General features: G+C 45.1%; 1 long non-coding RNA gene across 1 annotated transcript in view; it reads left to right on the plus strand.

The window, feature by feature from the left end:
* LOC117977194 (uncharacterized) overlaps positions 1–13,169 on the plus strand; it is a 97,248-nt gene that overhangs the window by 69,146 nt on the left and 14,933 nt on the right. The window contains exons 2-3 of the long non-coding RNA XR_004668193.3: positions 2,163–2,263; positions 8,292–8,522. This is a non-coding gene — a long non-coding RNA (uncharacterized LOC117977194). The remainder of the gene's footprint in view (positions 1–2,162; positions 2,264–8,291; positions 8,523–13,169) is intronic.

A 13,169-nucleotide genomic window follows, 5' to 3' on the forward strand; every position in this document is an offset into this window, starting at 1 on the left:
AAGGACTTTGAGAACTTAGGGTAAAATTGCAGATTCCCAGGCCCCAGCCCAGACTGTCGGTTTCAGGACCTCTAAGGGTGGGTCCCAGGATCCAAGTGTTTAACGAGCCTTCTAGGTGATTCAAACACACCAAAGCTTGACAGGCTAGAATGAGTTAATTTTAGTGTAAGGAAGATGTGGCTTGTTCATAACCTTTGTGGGAGAGAATGTGTCACTCTGTGTTTAGGACTTAGGTTTCTTCTTCTCTCCTTTCATTTTCCTTCTTCTCTTTCTTCGTTCCTCCCAGGCCAGGCAGCATAGCTCAGTGGTTAGAGCATCTCCTCTGGATTTGCCTCGCGATCTCACCATTAGCAGTGATACCTTTATGGAAGCATGTGCTATGAGAGGACTGTGAAAGGGAACCCAAGGGTTGATTTGGGAAGCTGGCAGTCATCGGTCAAATCCTGACCATCTTGGGCTGACTGCTGCAGAGGGTGCAGGTCAGAGTGTATCATCATATATGTTCTGGCCACTGGCTTTGGACAGTAGTATATGTGGGTGTTTGTTCTCCTCTGGATGATAAACAGCTCGACAACAGGGCCCTTTTTTGCTCTTCCTGGGCCTTCCCCAGCACAAGACTTGACATCTGAGCTCATCAGTGCTTCCTGAATGAGTGAATAAAAGACGTGCTGCAGCCACTGAGTCATGCACCACTGAGCTATTGCAAGCTGAAAGGAACTCAGCGGTTCATAAACACTGGCTTTGACCACCTTAGCTCAATTCAAGTCAGCAAATATTAGTGATCATGTATCTTGCATCAGGGCCCATACCCGAAGCCACAGAAAGGCCTGGGGGCAGCCAGATCCAATAATTATAATTTCTCTGTAAGTTTTCCTATGCCTCACTTATATTTGAAGCATGATTACAATGGAATCCAACTGGCCATTCAATCAGTATTTGTAAAATAAAAACGAAATCAGCTCTACATGCAGTCATTTCCAAGATGATGTTAATGGAGGTACTCTTGTTTTACCTTCACAACCACATTAGGAGGTAGGTATTATTATTGTCCACATTTTACTGATGAGCAAACTGAGGCTCTGAGAAGATAACTCATCTGGCACCTGGCAGTGGGGAACTTGAACCGGGGTCTGGAACTCTGCCTGTTCCATAGGCTGGTGGTAGGGCATAGGAAGCGGGTCGTGGACGGACTTGGGCAAGAAGAATAGAGGTGCAGTTCCCCTGAGAAAGGGGGAGGGATGCTGGTCATCAGGACACAGCTGAGGTTGCCACGCCACATCCCCTCCTCCAGGCATGCACAGCATTGTGGGAGGGGGCTGGCCTGTCACACCCTCAACACTGAGACCCATCAATGAGAAGAATTTCCTGAGTTTATAAAACAGCAACAGGTTAGGCAGCATCATGAGTGAATTGATCACCAAGCTGAATCTTACTTAACTCCTAGCTTTAAAATAATCGGCCGGAAGGAGAACAAAAAGCCACACGTGTGTTTACACACAGGCACCCCACCCTGCAGGCCCCAAGGAGAGGTTCAAATCAAGGCAGCCTTTCCTGTGGGCGTGGGTGAGGTGCCCCGCAGAGGAGCCAGCTTTGCACTTAGTGCAGACTAGACAGCCACGTAGTTTAGCAGGGGCAGCATTGATAGAAACCAGAGAGCTGTAAATGCCACACTGGGGTGGCTGGACCACATGTGCTATTAACCAGACAGTCTTGTTCCATGTCTGGAGTCTGAGCACATTTTAGGCCCTGGTGGCTGGGCAGCACCCTGTGGGGACCGTTAACCACTTGGCTGAGACCCGTTGTGCAGATGACTCTGAAATCTATGCTGGTTTGAACCCCCCCTGGGGTATTTTGTGCTCTTAGGGACACCATAGTAATTGATGTAATATGCCTAAGATGGACTGAAACTGTCTGATATTGGAATAAATTCAGCCTCACTGGTAATAAAAGATAAGTGCATGAAAACAAGATGTCATTTTACTATAATTTTCCCTGGCCATTTTATTATAATTTTTAGATTGGCCAAGATTAAGAAAGATGACAGCTCTGTGGGCTAGAGGGTGGAGAGACAAGCCCTCTCCTACACTGGTGAGGGGTGTCAGGATTCTGTAGCAACACCTTTGAGTGGGCATAACCTTGGACTCAAACAATTTTCCTTACAGGCAATAACCTACGAAATACTGGGATATATGCACAAAGATCCATGTGCCAGGATATGTGTTGGAGGATTTATATTTGGAGAAAATTAAATGCGCAATGAGAGGTGAGTAGTTAAATATATTTTGGTATATCCATAGAATGAAATTCCAGGCAGTCATAAAATGATGCCGGCTTTTATGTTATGGAAGGATGTTCCAGACATATAATTGAGTAGCAAATATAGGTTACAAAATAATATGTATAGTATGAGCTCATTTTTGTAAAAAAAAAAAAAAAACCCAAACTATCTATATCTAGATGTGAAAAATGCATGGAAATATTAACAATAGTTATCTTTGGGTGGTGGGGTTATGGATGAATCCTGTGCTTTCTAACATTTTTAAAAGGGAAAGTGATTACTTGAATAACACAAATGGACTGTCTTTAGAGGCGAGGGACCAGGCTAGTAAGGCCTGCAAGAGGGTGGCATGGCAGCTGAAAGGAGGGTGCTGGGGTTACTGTGGGCCTCGGTGTAGCTTCTGCTCAGACAGGAATTGTCTGTGGGGCTCTGGGCAGGTGGTGCAAGCTCTCTGAACCTTGGTGTCCTCATCTGAAGAAGGGGGTCGGATGATACTTACTTCACAGTTGTGTTGTGAGGATTAAGTGGGATAATTTCTGTAAAGTACTTGGCACATGATAAGCACTCAATAAATCTTAATTATATATAAATATTCTATCAATATTGAATGCTAGCATTATCTACCTCTCTAAACACACACACACACACACATTAATCCACATATCTAAAAGAGTGGACTGGTTTTCCTTTCCTTTTTAAAAAAATTTTTAGAAATCGATGTTTATTTTCTGTCAACCTTATTTCCATGTTGTTTAAGAGCCTGTGCAAGAACAGTGTAAGGCCATTCAGTGGTTGGTCCTACCCATTCGGTGGCCTGAGCAGGGGGAGCTGCAGACCAGTCTTCCATGGCAGGCTGAGCACTCCAGTCTTGGGTAGGGAACTGATGAATAGGCACAGAGGGCACCTGCACACTGTCAGACCAGTCTGCAACCTCAGGCCAAGTAGCAGTGAACTCAGGAGCTGGAGCAGTGTTCATTCACCCTGAAATTCCTCCTTGGTCAAAGCCTTGTCAGCAGCAGCCTGCTCTTCTTTTTCAATCTCTTCAGGATCGCTGTAGAAGTAGAGATCAGGCATGACCGCCCACCAGTGTTTGCGGGCAATTGTGCCGCTGCATGGGCAGAATTTCCCGGGCCAGCATCCACATCAAGTCCACTGAGTGAGCTTCTTGTTGCATGGGATGGCAATGTCCACATGGTGCAGAGGAGAATCTGTGTGACACAGAGCAATGGTAGGTAGGTTATAACATAAGATGCCTCTGTGAGAGGCTGGTGGCCGGTCCTGCAATCAGTAACCACAAGAACCCGTGGATTCGGGAATGTTGCCTGGATCTGGTTAGTGAAGGTTCCAGGAGTGAAGTGGCCAGCAATAGGAGTGGCTCCAGTGGCAGCAGCACACTTCAGCATGGCCCTCTGGCCAGTGCTACTGGAGGATATGACACTGACATCAGCAGGGTTTTCAATGGCAACAATGGCACGAGCCACCAGCAGAAGCTTCTCCCAGCTCCTCTTTAGATTTATGATGTAGATGCCACCACTTTTCCTCTTACAGATGTGCTGTTCCATTCGTCAAGGTCGGTGCCACCTAAGTGGGTTCCTGCTGCAAGGAACTTAAGGACATGCTCCTCTTTCATTTGCAGGACATCAAGGGCTGTGGACATTGTGAAAGTTTCCCTTTAAGTTATGACGGGAATCCAGAACCACACTGTACGGACCCCTCTGTCGGTAGCAGGGAAAGCGAGTAGACTTGTTTTCTAAAACTCCCAAGGATGGACTCCTTGGGACAGCAGCACAGGGGACCAATGTCCACTCCAAATTAAGAAAAATCTTCTAGCTTTCCACAGGTAAAAATGGGAGCCCCGTCCCTGGAAGTATTCCAGTGGCTTGTGGGTAAACAGATGGCAGAGGTATGGGAGGTGATATCTGAGAGTCAGATGATTGGGTTGACCTAGCCAGTGGCATCCCCTTCAGTCCCCACATTGAAGCCATTGGCAAAGGGGATGAGAAGCTGGCTCAGGGTCAGGCAACCTGGGGCCTCGCAGCAGCTCTGCCGCTTTCCTAGCAGGTGGGATGCTGGCAGACCTCTCTCCTCTCAGTCCCAGTATTCACAGGGCTAAAATAATTTCTGCTGTACTGTTGTAAGAATTGGAAATAATGCAATCTAGCTCCTACTCTATTAGTGTTTTTGTTATGATAATAGCAGAGCTAGGACTTGAGCAAAATATTCCTCCATTCATTCATCTGTGCCTGCATTCATTCACTAGACAAATATCTATGGAGCAGCGTGCCCAGCTTCTGTAACAGGCAGGGCCCCTGGAAGGCTCCCAAGCCCCACAGACCTGCTGTCGAGGGTCTGCAAAATCCTAATCCCACTGTCAGGCTTTATTGTCGTGTTCTGCACAGGCACCAAAGGGCAGTGCTCAGTGATGATGAAGCTAGGCTCCTTGCCAGAAAGACAGCAGGAAGTTTTGCTGCAACGTGCATGCTTCCTTGAACACAAGGAGGGAAATAAGAAAACCCCCATGGCCAATTTCATGATGGGGGGAGTTATTCCGGCCATGCTAAGATAATGTGCCGGGATAAAGGGCATCTCAGCTCTCCCTGCCTCTTCCCTCCTCCCCCTCCAATTCCCGAGCTGTGAAGGTGGCAGGAGGAAGAGAGCTTGAAACCACGGGGACCCGGCTTGGGAGGGACTGTTCCTTCTGGACTTTCTGCCTCCCTAAGTCTACTTCTATCTCAGCTCCAGCTCAGCTTCAGGTCTCTGTCACAGATGTCCCCAACCTTGGCCCATTTTCCCCATCCAGCAAACACAGTCACACTTTGACCGGGGGCTTACCCCTGCGTTATGACTGTGTGCAGGTGTCAGCTTGGCCTCTGCCACACCCAGGGTCCTGTTCAAATTGGGGTGTGTGGAAAGACAGTAGCAGTGCTGGGGTCCTTAGAACTTTGGTTTCACAGTCTTTTGCCTGTTTTATAATGTGCGGGATAGACTGGAAAAGTGGTATCCACAGCCGGGCACAGTGGCTCTCGCCTGTAATTCTAGCACTTTGGGAGGCTGAGGCAAGTGGAGCACTTGAGGTCAAGAGTTCAAGACCAGCTGGCCAACATGGTGAAACCCCATCTCTACGAAAAATACAAAAATTAGCTAGGCGTGGTGGCAGACACCTGTAATCCTAGCTAGCTACTTGGGAGGCTGAGGCAGGAGAATTGCTTGAACCCAAGAGGCGGAGGTTGCAGTGAGCCGAGATCGTGCCATTGCACTCCAGCCTGGGCTTCAGAGAGAGACTCTGTGTCAAGAAAAAAAAGGTGGTATTCACATGCAATTTATAAATAAATACATATATAATTAATAATTCAATTATTAATTAGGAATAAAAAGGAATGATCATTGCTTCTGAGCTGCTCCTGGTTCATCACACCAGGGGCAGCTCAGGAGCTATGGTCATTTCTTCCTTTTTATTCCTAATTAATAAATAGTATGTTGTTAATTATAATAACAGATGTTATATTTTATAATTATAATTATATTTTATATCTTGTAATAAAATATATTATTATGTGTAATTATGACTATATGGCTGGGTGCAGTGGCTCACACCTGTAATCCCAGCATTTTGGGGGGCTGAGGTGGGGTCACTTTGAGGTCAGGAATTCAAGACCAGCTTGGCCAAGATAGTGAAACCCCATCTCTACTAAAAATACAAAAATTAGCTGGGTGTGGTGGTAGATCCCTGTAATTCCAGCTACTCAGGAGACTGAGGCAGGAGAATTGCTTGAACCCAGGAGGCAGAGGTTGCAGTAAGCCAAGATCGTGCCACTGCACTCCAGCCTGGGAGACAGACTGAGACTCTGTCTCCAAAAAAAAGGAAAAAGTTATGACTATATAATAACATAATAATTATTATATAATACCATAATAATAAATAATAATGAATACATATTAATAATTGATACATATTAAAGGTGAGTGTTTAGCAGTTTTTAAAGTTAGGAATGCATGATCAAAGAATTCAGAGCCAACCATCAAAGACCAGGAGCAATGGCTATTTATTCCTTATCTCAGGGTTCTCTGAGCAGAGCTTGCTCCTGGCTGGGGTTCTTAAGTGTTTGTGAAATGAATGAATCAAGAAATCAGACTCCTAGTCTTTTGGGAGGCTGGAAGCAACTTGAAGGTTCATATGTGTTGTGTCAACTGAAAAAAAATCACAAATTTATAAATTTAGAAGGGAGACTATTTCTTATAAAGGATTATAGCCTGGAAGGTGGCCATTCTGCCAGAATGGGAAGCATCGCCTCTGGAGGAGGCCGTTAGTAGGCACTTTGAGGGAGGGAAAGATGAGACAGGAATTCATGAATGGGTTGGCCAAGTAGATATATTCAATGGGTTACAGGAGGAGCTATGAATATTCATGAAAGGGGTTCTGATGTATGCATGAACAAACGTGTGTTACGTGTGGCCTGTGTTCTCTTTGGGAAGGAGACATTGTTTAAATGCATTCTAGTTAGGCTCTATAGGTCAAAAGGTGAAGCAGGGCCATGAAGGCACTCAGTGTGCAGCCTCTATAAACTGGCCAGAACCTGTTTATGGCTGTCAGTCTTTTATCAGGAGGAAGTTACTGAAATCAGTTTCTGTCCCATTAAAGCTGAAGATGTGGCTTGTGGAATGGGGGGCAGTTAGTCAGCATAAGGCGTAAGTTGCAATTGTTTAGTGTTGCTGATCTTGAGGTCAGTGCTTGTTTAGATGCTAGAGAAAAAGAGAAACCTTGTGGTCGTTAGCTGACAACAGTAGTTTCTTTAAGGATGGGGATGTGTGACTTAACCCTTGTTTGGCATGGCCTTAGATCCTGTTTAAAATTTGGTATCTTATTGCCACAAAGAGTCCATTCTATCAGTCTTATGATCTCTATGTTCACATTAGTGTTGGTCAGTTATTGTGTCTGAGCCACAAAAGGGAAGGGGTTTATAACTGGGTGAGTCTGACCTCCTGTCCCGTGTTGGCCCAGAACTCAGTTTTTATGGTTTCTCTGAGGTTCTCTTGGCCAAGAGGGGGGTCCATTCAGTTGGTTGGGGGGCTTAGGATTTTATTTTTAGTTCTCAGTTGAGATGGAATAATCCACCTTACCTCAATTCAAAAAACAACGATCAGTGGTCATTGTCTGTGGGCTATGTTCCACATCTGAGGATTAGGGGTTCAGAAGCCATGTGTCCCTTCCTTCTAGGAGCTCGTGGTATAGCAGGGACAGGAAGACAATGTACACACATGACTCTAACAGTTAAAAGTCACAGACAAGGGAATGTACTCGAATTCTCTTTTATTTATTTTTAAAATTTATTTATTTTATTAAAAAAAATTTTTTTGAGACAGTGTCTCACTCTGTATGTAGCCCAAGCTGGAGTGCAGTGGTGCCATCTCGGCTCACTGTAACCTCTGCCCCCAGGGCTCAAGCAATTCTCCTGCCTCAGCCTCTCGAGTAACTGGGATTACAGGTGTCCACCATCATGCCTGGCTAATTGTTTGTATTTTAGTAGAGACAGGGTTTCACCCTGTTGCCCAGGGTGGTCTCGAACTCCTGAGCTCAGGCGATCCACCTGCCTTGGCCTCTCAAAGGGCTGAGATGACAGGTGTGAACCACTGCACCTGGGCTAATTCTCTTTTTATATGAAGACTCTGTCTGATCATTAATATTTATTTCTCAACCTTGTATAGTGAAGGTAAGGAACTGGCAAAGCATTTCTGAACCTTTGGTCATTTGAGTGTTCCATTTATAATTTTTGCCCTATTTGCATAAGACTATATGCATTCAAATGATATTTCCCTTTAAACTGACTTTTTACCTAAATAAGTTTAGGTAAAAAGGAAATTATATTATCACCATGGTTGAAAAATCAGTATTGCTTGCTCTAAAGAGAAAGTAAAAGTAAAAATAAACAATAACAAGAGCTAATATCGATTTAACACTGCATCCATGTAATGTTCTAAGCACTCACTTCATGCTCATAACAACCTGCTGAGGCAGGTGCTGTTATTATTCCCACTTTACAGAGGGGAAGGCTGAAGCTCAAAGAAGCAAGGCAACTCTCTGGAGTCACAGAAGTGATAAACTGAGGAGCTGGAATTCCAGAGTCCAAGCTGGTGACGAGCACGGTGAACTCCTCTTCTCTGGCCACCACCCTACTCTACAACAAAGTCTACAAATTATGGCCACGGCCAGATCCAGCTGGCCACCTGTTTCTGTGCTGTTCCCAAGGTAAGAAAGATGTTTTCATTTTTAAACGGTTGGGAAAAAAATCAAAGGAAGAATAATATTTCATGATATGTGAAGAATACTTCAAATTTCAGTACCCATAAATAAAGGTATTGCAACACAACCACACTTATACTTTATGACTTTTTGTCTATAAACTTTATGATTTTTATCTATGGCTGCCTTTGCCTTTAATTGTGACAGAGACCACGTGGCATACAGAGTCTGAAATAGTCTCTCTCTGGCCCTTTGCAGGAAGTATTTGCTGACTCCTGATCTATAAGGAAAATTCTAGCGGGGCAGTGTGGCCACTGACCTAAGGCCTATTGTTTCAAAAGGAAGTGTTAAAGAACTAGTAACACCAAACAGAGACTCCTTCATTGATGTAATGGGAAAGATGAATTGAAAAGGGAATATCTTTCTCGATAGGTGGATTTAAAGATTTTGTTACTAATTGCTGGGCTCTTGTAGTCTTAGAAACATCTCATGGTGGGCTGGGCGTGGTGGCTCGTGCCTATAATCCCAGCACTTTAGGAGGCTGAGGCTGGAGGATCACTTGAGCCCAGGAGCTCGATACCAGCCTGGGCGATACAGCGAGAACTTGACTCTACTAAAAACTGAAAAGTTAGCTGAGCATGGTGGTGTGTGCCTATAATCTCGGCTACTCGGGAGGCTGAGGCAAGATGATCACTTGAGGACAGGAGGTCAAGGCTGCAGTAAGTTATGATTGCACCACCACCACTGCACTCCAGCCTCGGCAACAGAGCAAAATATTGTTTCTTTGGGGTTTTTTTTTTTTTTTGAGACAGAGTCTGGCTCTGTTGCCAGGCTGGAGTGCAGTGGCGCCATCTCGGCTCACTGCAACCTCCGACTCCCTGGTTCTAGCAATTCTCATGCCTCAGCCTCCTGAGTAGCTGGGATTACAGGCACGTGCCACTACGCCCGGCTAATTTTTGTATTTTTAGTAGAGACGGGGTTTCACCATGTTGGCCAGGTTGGTCTCGATCTCCTGACCTTGTGATCCGCCCATCTCGGCCTCCCAAAGTGCTGGGATTACAGGCGTGAGCCACCGTACCTGGCCGTGTTTTATAAAAAAAAAAACAAAAAAAATCTTTTGGTTCTTGTTTTATGGAATCTTAGTTGCTCTAGGTAACCTCTAAAAACTGTTCCAGCTCAAACTGTCTATATTCCTGAGAGCTGGGTCATTATTTCTTCCAGCACAGTAAGATACTGTGAATGAAGTAGTTCAAGGGCCTGGCTAAAACCTTCTCCATCCTGCCTAGTGCTAAAGGGTCTATTTTCTTTCCTGGCTTCATTTAAACTGTGAGTTTCAGATTTTACTCTTCAATGTGGCCAGGAAATAGCGCCTTTGGTGCAACAAGTTGAATCTGCCCAGCTGTGGCATGTATTGAAATGCATCTTCATTACTGAAAATCTAATTTTGTTTCTCAAAATCTTCGCTGGAAATATTGAACTGGAGCAGAGAATTAAATTAGCTCAAATTCAAATGTGGTTTGCTGTCATTCGAGCAAAATGGGCCTCTCTCCTGAATTTCTACAACTTCCTGTCCATTATTTTGGTGGACTTGCCTGAGGAAAGTGGTAATTTGCTGAAATCGAAACATAATAAAAATGGCCCCCATTTTCTAGGATCTTAAGCAGGTGGAACTGACTTTATTCAAATCCCAGAGGAAAGATGAGACACAGACTTCCGTTCTCTGAGCTGGCCACTGTGTTGGACAGGGGACACTATCAGGAGTTATACTGTTTTCTTACAACAGTTTTTTTTTTCCTTTATTGTTTTCTTTCCTCTTCCTCCTTTCTTTTTCTTCTTTCTTCTGCTTCTTCTCCAAGGAAGTGTCTGGCCGGGCGCAGTGGCTCACGCCTGTAATCCCAGCACTTTGGGAGGCTGAGGCAGGCGGATCACGAGGTCAGGAGATTGAGACCATCCTGGCTAACATGGTGAAACCCCGTCTCTACTAAAAATACAAAAATTAGCCGGGCGTGGTGCTGGGCGCCTGTAGTCCCAGCTACTTGGGAGGCTGAAGCAGAAGAATGGCGTGAACCCGGAAGGCGGAGCTTGCAGTGAGCCGAGATTGTGCCACTGCACTCAGCCTGGGCAACAGAGCCAGACTCTGTCTCAAAAAAAAAAAAAAAAAAGCGTCTGGCTCTGTCACCCAGGCTAGCTGGAGTGCAGTGGCATGACCACAGCTCACTGCAGCTGTGATCCTCCTGCTTCAGCCTCCCAAGTAGCTGGGACCACAGGCACACATTGCCATGCCCAGCTAATTGTTAATTTTTCGTAGAGACAGGATCTCACTACATTGCCCAGGTTTGTCCTGAACTTCTGGGCTCAAGCAATCTTCCTGCCTTGGCCTCCCGAAGTTCTGGGATTTTGAATGTGAGCCACTGTACCTGTCCTCCTCCTTGTCTTTTAAACAAGCACAAATCGAACTTAACATCTGTGCTGCCTGTTTCTCCTCACATGTCCCCCAAGGCCCTGAAAAGTTGGCCTGCCCATCTCTCTAGCCACAGAAAAGTTTAGCAACTTGCTTAAGGTCACTCAGTAGGACATGTGAGAAGCTGAAATTTGAATACAGGTCTAGCTGACTCCTGAGCCTGGGCTGTGGGGACGTTAGAGCCCCTGGATCACTAATGTGAGCATGGACAGGGCAGGGCTTGCATGCTCACAGGCGTTTGCAGTAGGTGACCTTATCCTTGCAGAGGAGATGACCAGGGGACAGGATGAGGCACTGATGGCATCTGCTGCAGGGGCTGTGTTTCCCCTCCTTCTAACCTTCCAGGGGCTCCCTATCACCTTCGGGGCAAAGTCTGAACTTCTGAGCGTGGACTTTCCTTCAGAAAGTCTTCCTCTCTACTCTCTGCAGGGGTTTGTACCTTTTTTTGTTTTTTTGTTTTTTTGTTTGAGATGGAGTCTCACTCTGTTACCCAGGCTGGAGTGCAGAGGTGTGATCTCAGCTCACTGCAATCTCCGCCTCCCTGGTTCAAGCAATTCTCCTGCCTCAGCCTCCTGAGCAGCTGGGATTACAGGCCCATGCCACCACGCCCGGCTAATTTTTGTATTGTTAGTGGAGACGGGGTTTCACCATGTTGGCCAGGCTGGTCTCAAATTCCTGACCTCCGATGATCTGCCTGCCTCAGCCTCCCAAAGTGCTGGGATTACAGGCATGAGCCATGTTTTCTTAAAGGGCCTGAAAGAAATTTTCACCTTAGCTGGCTACCTACAGTTTCTGTTACAACTTACCCCACGATTCAGCTCTACCCTTGCAGCAGGAAAGCAGCCCGAGGCAATATGTAAATGGAATGAATATGGCAGTGCTCTAAAAAATGTATTTACGAAAAAACGAGCATTGGCCGGATTTGGCTCAGAGCCTAGAGTTTGCTGATTCTTTTATGGTAGATGGGAATTGGACAGGTAAGTAGGAATGGGAGTATTATGAGGATGTTGCTAATAATAATTATAAATAATTATCATCAAACAAAAATAACTTAAACATGCCCTGGGGAATAGGGAGAGCCCACCTGATCTCTAATTACACAACACACGCAGACGAGATCCAAATTCATTTCCTGAGTATTGTGTTTTCTCTCCAAAAATCTCAAAGCAGCATTTGTACTAGACGAAATTTAATTTGAACCACAAAGAGATCTATGCTTATACAACTAACTGCCTGGTTTAGCCCACGGTTAATTGAAATCATTGGAGAATTGTTTGAAAGTGGATTTTGTTCTCCTCCAATCTGGGGCCCAGACCCTAGTCTTGTCATTGTAATCAAGTCCTATGGTTCTATTGCTTCGGAGAGCATCTGTCAGTAACTGAGTGGATATTTAATTCCATTTGCCATTTGGGGTAATTTTCCTGAGAGCTGAGATCAGCCATTCTATCACCAAGGGTAATTGTCTTTAATTAAAGGTCTCAGTAAAAATAGGTTAGCCTGCCATCCAGAAAACCTCTTTGCTTTTCTTTATTGAAAGTATCCCAAATGTGAATAGAAATTTTTGGTTTTTTCCTTGCCTTTAGTACCTGCTTCAAAATAATACTCTCCTTTCTAGAGCAGATTTTGGAATGGGATAGATCCAGGTTTAAATTCAAATTTAGTTATTTACCTATTATTTGGGTGACTTGAGGACAATCCGTTTTAACCTCTCAAAGTTTTAGGTTCCTTACCCACAAAATGGGAATGCTGGTGCCCAACTCCTTCTCACTTACTCCATCTCCCCACCTCCATAATAAAGATAATCACAAACATTTACAGAATGCGCCTATGTGGCAGGCACCTTGGAGAAAATGTTAGAGTTATCATTTTGTTCAATTACCACACAACACTACAAGGATGAGATTATTATTATCTCCATTTTAAAGATGGGAAAACTGAGACACGGAAAGGCAAACGACCCCATTAAAGTCACACGGCGAGTGAATGTCAAAGCCAGGACCTGCAGAGGCTATGATGGGGGAGAGCACTTGGAGGAGATGGGAAGGAATCGTTGCAGGGACAGGTCTCACCCTCACTAGTGCTCACTCCATTACTTGCCGAATACATTGGGAGAAACACGCCCCTTCTCTTGACCCGGCTCTTTTCCACAAGGTGAGCTTCTGGCTCCTCAGCCAATTGATATTTCTCTGTTT

Source organism: Pan paniscus, chromosome 21 (assembly GCF_029289425.2).
Source record: "Pan paniscus chromosome 21, NHGRI_mPanPan1-v2.0_pri, whole genome shotgun sequence".
NCBI classification, from domain to species: Eukaryota; Metazoa; Chordata; class Mammalia; order Primates; family Hominidae; genus Pan; species Pan paniscus.